General features: G+C 42.7%; 2 pseudogenes; one reads left to right on the forward strand and one right to left on the reverse strand.

Annotated features, from left to right (window-relative positions):
* LOC102870178 overlaps positions 1-78 on the forward strand; it is a 702-nt pseudogene extending 624 nt beyond the window's left edge.
* A 189-nt stretch (positions 79-267) lies between these two features.
* LOC102870584 lies at positions 268-1,540 on the reverse strand (annotated as a pseudogene).
* Positions 1,541-7,776: the final 6,236 nt, after the last annotated feature.

The following is a 7,776-nucleotide window of genomic DNA, read 5'->3' on the forward strand; positions in this document are numbered from 1 at the left end:
ACAGTCTTCTCCCTGGCAAGGGACCCCACCACCCATGTTAACCAGGATGCCATGGTTCGTGTGTAGTTGCCTTTGTAGAGGAGAAAGGGGCTGGGTCAGGAACAGCTGTTAGTCACCAGCCCTTAAATAAAGCAGCCAATACCAGAAAAAAACAAAACAAAAAAAAACCACATTGAGATACTGTCTCACTCAAGTAGCAGTGGCAAAGTTTAATAGAAAAGAAAGCAGTAAGTGTTGAAAAAGATGTGGTGAGACTGGAACTTTCAACTATGTTGGTCGGATTGTAAAATGGTACTCTGGAACCAGGAGCTGGGTTTCCTCACTGCCAAGTACAGTTTCTGCCATAAGTAGGACTCGTAGTCCACTTATCAATCTAGACTCAGAAGGTAGGCAAGCTTGCCTCTTAAGACCCAGACTCCTGAAATGGAGCAGCAATTGTTGGTTCCACAGAGGATTACACAGGCAAAGGCATTCTTCCTCAGTTCCCCCAAGTGCTGAAACATTCCAGTGATGAGGTTATAATTTATGAAGGTCTGGATGAGCTCCTCAGGGAAGTGGTATTTGGCTTAGAACAAGGACCAGCTGTAATTATAAAAATGCTCCCCAAAATGAAGCAGGGCCACAGACAGCACGTCCTCATTTGAATATTTGAGGTTAAACTTGTTCTACTTGAAGGTACTTTTGCTTACTCATTCAACACAAAGTACTTTTTGGGCAGGTGGGCAAAGGGGTACTTGGCCTTCAGCTCAGCAGCCAGTGCTTGCTCACATCGTCAGGAGTAGGAGCAGCACTGCCTTGTCTAATTCCTTCCACTCAGCCTGGGCCTTCTGCTTCTTCTCCTGTGGTCTTTAATCTTTCCATGGGACATGTTTTTTATGCTGGGCTTCTGCAAACTTTTTAGCATCGAACTGTGCCATCTCCTCACTGAGCTTCACCTCCCCCAGGACAGCCTGCACTGGGGCTGGTTAAAGCAGATGAAGAACCAGCGGTTGGTATTGGGGAAGGCCTGTTGGAAAGAAGGCTCTAGCGCCTGCCTGTAGATCCACAACAGGACACAGACACATGTCCACCCACCAGGAAAGTCCTTGTCTTCAAGTGAGCACCAAGAGGCCCAGAATTCCTCACTTCCTCCATGGCATTCTCTGTAGCCTGCCTGTTGAGGTGCTTAACACCCAAGGTGGGGAATGTCCAAGTGCTGGCTGAGGGGACAGTGTCGCTGTCAGCAAAGCTCACCCACTGCACAGCCTGGGATGCTGCCTTGGCTGCCGCCTCTGGGGTACTTCCCCATAGCTCATCACTGCTCACATAATAGACAATCCCATTGCTCTCAAACATACAGAAGCCATCATCACCCTCAAATGCTCGAACCTTGCCAGCTGGAAACTTGGGGAGAAATTCAGGGATGGTGGTTGGTCTGGTCAAAGTGGAAGTGGGTTGGTGCAGAGAGCACACAGACTTGAGCCCCACCATACTGAGCAGTAATGGGGGCCTTGAAGGCCCTCCAGCTTTTGGGGTAAGTGTACAGGGTCCCAGCTGCCATGGTGATTCCTCAGAGGAAGGGGGTGGGGTTCTCCACTCCCTGGTATTTTCAAGTGCTTCATATGCAAGTGACAAATCATGAGTAAGGAAGACATAAGAATCGATGCCTTTCAACTGTGCTGCTGGCAAAAGAGTATTGAATATACCATGGGCTGCCAAAAGAGAAAAGAAATATGTCTTGAAAAAACTGTAGTCACAGAGTTCCTTAAAAGCAAGGATGATGAGACTTCCTCTTATATACTTTGAGTATGCTATCAAGAGGGTCCAGCCCTTGGAAAAGGACATCATGCTTGGAGACCCAGAGGGTCAGTGAATTAGAGGAAGGTCCTTAGAGATGTATTGGCACAGTGACTGCAACAATGGACTTAAGCACAGCAGAGATTATGAGAATAACACAGGATGGGGCAGAGACTGCTTTCTTTTGTGCACAGAGTCGCTAGGAGGCAGAGCCAACATAAAGACTGCACCTAACAACAACCTAAGGTGAATTAACACCAGGAGATACTCACTCCTTAGCCCTCTCACCCACACAAGATCCTAAGAATAGCATTTTCTCAGGGATAAATTTCAAAGGACAAGAAGACAGAAGGTTGAATGAAAACAATTCCAAGTATGAAGTGGGAAGAGTTTTGTCATAATATGTGAATTGTAATCAATGTTATAAATGAAAAAAAAAACAAAATGAAGAATTAATGCCTATGAGTTATGGTGCTGGAGAAGAGTATTGAATACACTATAGACTGATAAGAGAACAAACAAGTTTGTCCTACAGAGGATAAAACCAGGCTACTCCTTGGTGGCAAGGCATGTTGCAAGGTTGGGATCAGTCCTTAGAGGGGGACATCATGTTTATAAGGGTAGAGGGACAGTGCAGGAGAGTAAGACCCTGGATGAGATGGACTGACACAGTGACTGGAGTAATGGGGTTAGGTGTGTCAGAGTCAATGAGACTAGCTCAGGATAGAGCAGGGTTAAGAGCTGTCATACATAGGGTCGCTATGAGTCACAGTCAACTCATCAGCATATAACAACAATATACCCTGCGGAAAATGGAACTGAGACACAAACAGAGATTTGTATACTGATATTCATAGCAGCATTATTCACAATAGCAAGAAAATGGAAAAGATCCAGATGCCAATGAGCAAAAGAATGGATTGAGAAACTGTGGTATATTCACACAATGGAATACTATGCAGCACTCAGAAGCAATGATTTAGAAAAATTCTATGTAACATAGGAGAGGCTGGAGAGCATTATGTTGAGTGAACTAACCCCGTCTCATAAGGACAAATACTGCATAAGACTATCATTGTGAAAAAGAAGGATTACTGGTAAGATGTGTACAAACGTCCAAAGGAGGAAGTGGAGGAGGAGGGGTTTTGAGGGAGGAGGGTAAGGGGAAATCTTGAGGTTGCAGTTTAGTTGGCAGAGTGAAGGGATGAAGGAATTAGGAAAGATCCAGTGGGGACTTAAAAATGTGAATCAATGGTGATTAATCTTATAAAATACAATGTATGGGAATGATCGTATGAAACACGATACAAATAGAGGAGTGTGTGAAACACAATGTATACATATTTTGAATGTAAACTAGTGTAAAATAAAAATAATTTTAAAAACAAAAAATGTGTATGAATGATTCAATGGAAAAATCAAGCTGCTTTATAAATTTTTATTTAGATTACAACAAAAAGTTTAAAAGCAAAAAAAAACCTAGGGTTTCTAGTCTATAAACAAACGTAACAAGAGTATATTGTAAGACTTTCCTTCTGCAGAGCTGCTGGGTCCCTGTCAGTTAGCAGCCTAGCGAGCAATCACTGTGCCACTAGGGATCATATCCATGCATATAACACAGCTTGATGTTGCTCCGCCTGTCACTGGGTCTCTGTTGAATAGCCTCCCTATCTTTTGGATAAGAAAATTCTATCAGACTTCAAGACTTCAATTTTCCATTCTTCTGCAGTGTCTATTGTGCTGTTCATCCCATGCAATGATTCCTTTCATGTCAAATACTGTACATTTGGTTAAACATTTTCAGCTATAAATTTCTATTTTCCACCTATTCTCTGGAAGGAATGGCATCCACCTCCTAAACAACATGCCTCTGAAAACGATGAACTATGAGAAATGATGACAGTTAAAGGCTTTAGGCCCTTTGTTCATAGAGTCCCTATGAGTCATGTTCAACTCAACGGCAATCAGTAACAACAACAACTCTCATGACCACATTGTTGTTAGGTGCCAGTGAGTCAACTACAACTCAGAGTGACCCTGTGAACAAAAGATCTCAGCCTTGCCCTATCCTGCACCATCCTCATGATCTCGGCCCTGCTCAAGCACTTTGTAACCACTCAATCCTCTTTGTTGGGAGTCTTCCTCTCTAACACTTTGGCTTTCTAAGCATGATGTCTTTTTCTGATCACTAATCATTTCTGATGGTATGCATAGGAATCAGATTTATTACATCTGTGTAAAGCACCGCTGGAGAAGCTCAATATCAGCTGTGAAAACTAGGCCAGGTCCTGATTGTGGAACAGACCACCAAACTCATAGGCAGTTCAAGCTGAAACGGAGGAAAATTAAATCAAATCCACGGGAACCAAAGTATGACCTTGAGTTTATCCCACCTGAATTTCAAAACCATCTCAGGAACATGTTTGAGGCCTTGAACACTAATAAGCGAAGACAGATGACTTGTGAGAGGATATCAAGAATACCATCGAGGAAGAGTGCAAAAGGTCATTACAAAGACAGAGGAGGAAGAAAATACCAAAATGGATGTCAGAAGAAACTCTGAATATTGCAGTAGAGTGCTGAGAAGCCAAAGCATAGGGAAGAAATAAAGACATTAAGGAACTGAACAGATGATTTGAAAAGGCAGCATGGGAAGACAAAGTCAAGTATTACAATGAACTGTGCAAGGTGCTGGAGTCAGAAAATCGAAACAGCCAAACTTGCTCAGCATTTCTTAAGCTCAAAGAACTAAAGAAGAAATTCAAGCCTCAAGTTGCAATACTTAAGGATACTTTGGACAGAATAGTAAATGATCCTGGAAGTATTAAAAGAAAATGGAAAGAGTATACAGAGTCATTTTAAGAAAAGGAATTGGCAGATACAGAAGAATTTCATGAAACAACATATGAGCAAGAGCCTCTGGTGCTGAAGGAATAATTTCAAACTGCTTTCAAAGAATTGGCTAAAAATAAGACCCCAGGAAATGATGGTATACCAATTGACATATTTCAACTAACAGATGCTGCCCTGGATGTGCTCAACAAGTTGTGCCAAGAAATCTGGAGGACAACCACTTGGCCAACTGACTTGAAGAGATCTATATTTGTTCTCATTCCAAAGAAATGTGATCTAACAGAGTGTGCAAATTTTCAAACAATATCATTACTATCACATGCAGGCAAGATTCTGCTGAAGATTATCTCAAAAAGACTGGAACAGCACATCAACAAAGAACTGCCAGAAGTGCAGGCTGGGTTTAGAAGGGGTTGTGGTACTGGGGATGTTGTAGCTAATCTTAAATGCATCTTGACTGAAAGCAGGGAGTAGCAGAGGAAAATTCTGTTTCACTGATTATGCAAAGGCATTTGACTGTGTGGATCATAAACTGTGGCTGACTCTGAGAGGAATAGGAATCCCAGAAAACTTGATCATGCTTATGTGAAACCTATACTTGGACCAGGAGGCAGTCATCAGAACTGAGCAAGGAAACACTGCATGGTTTAAAATTGGGAAGGGTGTATGCCAGGGATATGTCCTACCTCCATACCTTTTCAATCTATGTGCACAACAGATTATCCAGGAGACTGAGCTCTATGAGGAGAAATGTGGCATCAGGATTGGAAGAACATTCATCAACAATCTGTGTTATGCAGATGGCACAACGTGGCTTGCTGAAACTGAGGAGGACCTGAAGTGCTTGCAGCCTTCAGTATGGATTGAGGCTCAATATCAAGAAAACAAAGATTCTCTCCACTGGGCCAACTGGCAGCATCATGATAGATGGTGAAGAGACTGAGATTGTTCACAGCTTTAGTTTGCTTGGCTCCACAGTCAACACTCTTGGCACCAGTAGGCATGAAATTAAAAGACATACTGCGATGGGAAAGTCTGCTGTTACATACCTCTCTAAACTACTGAAGAGCAACAATGTCAGCCTGGAGACTAAGGTGTGCCTGATACAGTCCACGGTCTTTGCAATCATCTGCTATGCATCAGAGAGACGGACAATGACTAGAGATGATAAGAGGAGAATTGATGCCTTTGAGCCGTGGTTTTGGAGAAGCGTATTAAATATACCATGGACTGCTAAGAGAACAAACAAGTTTCTCCTGGAGAGGATGAAGGCAGGATGCTCCTTGGAGGCAAGGATTCTGAAGCTTCGTGTGACATATTTTGGACATGTTGCAAGGAGGGACCAATCCTTGAAGAGGGATGTTATACTTGGGAGTTTGAAGAGATAGTGCAGGAGAGGAAGACCCTCGATGAGATGGATTGGTTCAGTGACTAGGGTAATGAGGGTAGGTGTGTCAGAGACAGTGAGGTTGGCACAAGATAGAGCAGGATTTAGGGCTGCTGTACACAGGGTCACAGGTAACTTGACTGCACATAAGAACAACAGCCCCTCCTGACAACATGACCACAGGTAGGTGAGACAAAGTTTCACCATCCTCGTCTAAGGAGTACCCTGGTTGTACTACCTCTAAGATGGATCTGTTCGGTTTTATGGCAGACTCAAAGTCATCAGTTTGCTTCTGTCATCTTTTTTCACTGTCCAACTCATTACCACAGTTCTAAGTTGTTGGACATGTTACAAGAGCTACTTTAAATTCCTTGTTTGTATATTCCAATAGCTGCATCCTTAAAGTCTGTTTTTATTGACTGCTACTTTTCTTGACTATTGGATACATACTTTCCTGCCTTTTGCACATATCAATTTGTGCATGTGTGCACATTTGCCACATATTAGAAGTGTACAATGTCTAGACCATGCACCAACTCTCTTTAAAGGTCATCAAAGTCTTAAAGACTTTAATTACTAGTGTAAACTTCAGGTTCTATTTTACTTAGTTTTGTTTATTCATTTCCTATCCTTTAAGGAGATCTGGAGGTGTAGGCTGTAGGAAGTTATTCAGCTAACCTACAATGTCTCACCGGCAGTTCAAATTCACAAGCAGCTCCAAGAGAGAAAGATGGGAAATCTCCTCCCTAGCAATTTGCAGCCTCAGAAACCCAGATGAGGGTCAGCTATAAGTTGGTTCCAATTTGATGGCAATGAGGTTAGGGAGATCTTTAAAAGGTGTTAAAGATACGGCCCTTACTTCTATGTGGGCTTTATGGAGTGCTTAGCTTAATGTCCCAAGTGCTAACTGGGGTCTCCCCTCTATGGTTACAACAGAATTTAACACTTCCCAGTGATGCGTAACTTCTTATATCTCCACTTAGCAATCAACCTCATAATTTATGATCTCTCCCTAGCAGAAACAAGCTCTGCCTATAAAAAGCCCAGCTCTTAGCCATGGGCCATACAGACTTCTGATGCCACCGTTTTCACAGATCCATTTTCTCTAGTATTCAGTCCCACACAGAAGACCGCTCTACAGCATTCCAGACTTGGACTTCACCTCCTAAGGCAAAGCAAGAGAGAACTCACTGGTATTGTTGGGTTCCTCCCCTCAAGGTTCACACTTCTGTAACAACCTATTGTTTATTGCCAGAAGAGCTGCCTCATGCATTTTAGATAGTTACTGATAGGAGAGTCAACTCTATAATGGCCTAAAGTGGAAGTTTCACAATTTTCAATGATGAATTAAAACTGAAAACATCTCCTTCCTCTCTTGACATTAGAAATGGTGAAATAGACCCATCAAAAGGGGGGGGCGGGGCAAGAAAAGAAAGGATGACATGATGTTAGGATAACTGGTTTAATAGATAAAAGGAAATCTGATCCTAAAGATTCTAGGTATAGATTTGGGGCTCTTCGGAATCTATGAGACACAGAATTATTACAGAGGAGTCTCCTTGTCTGTGTCGTCCCTCAAATGTCTTCTTCCTTATCATTACTTACACCTTAAATCTGCCAATGGCTCTTTGAAGCTCTCTGAGATAGTTGTACCCACCCTGCTCCCGTTCAATTGCCTCATTAGCTGGCGGCTCTTTACTGCAATGTAGCCTTTGTGTTCCTGGCCTCTGGTCCGCCCCTTTCTCTGAACCTCCACAAAG

This window comes from Elephantulus edwardii, unplaced genomic scaffold, assembly GCF_000299155.1.
Source record: "Elephantulus edwardii isolate Elephantulus edwardi_28Jun2011 unplaced genomic scaffold, EleEdw1.0 scaffold00131, whole genome shotgun sequence".
In the NCBI taxonomy this organism is placed as follows: Eukaryota; Metazoa; Chordata; class Mammalia; order Macroscelidea; family Macroscelididae; genus Elephantulus; species Elephantulus edwardii.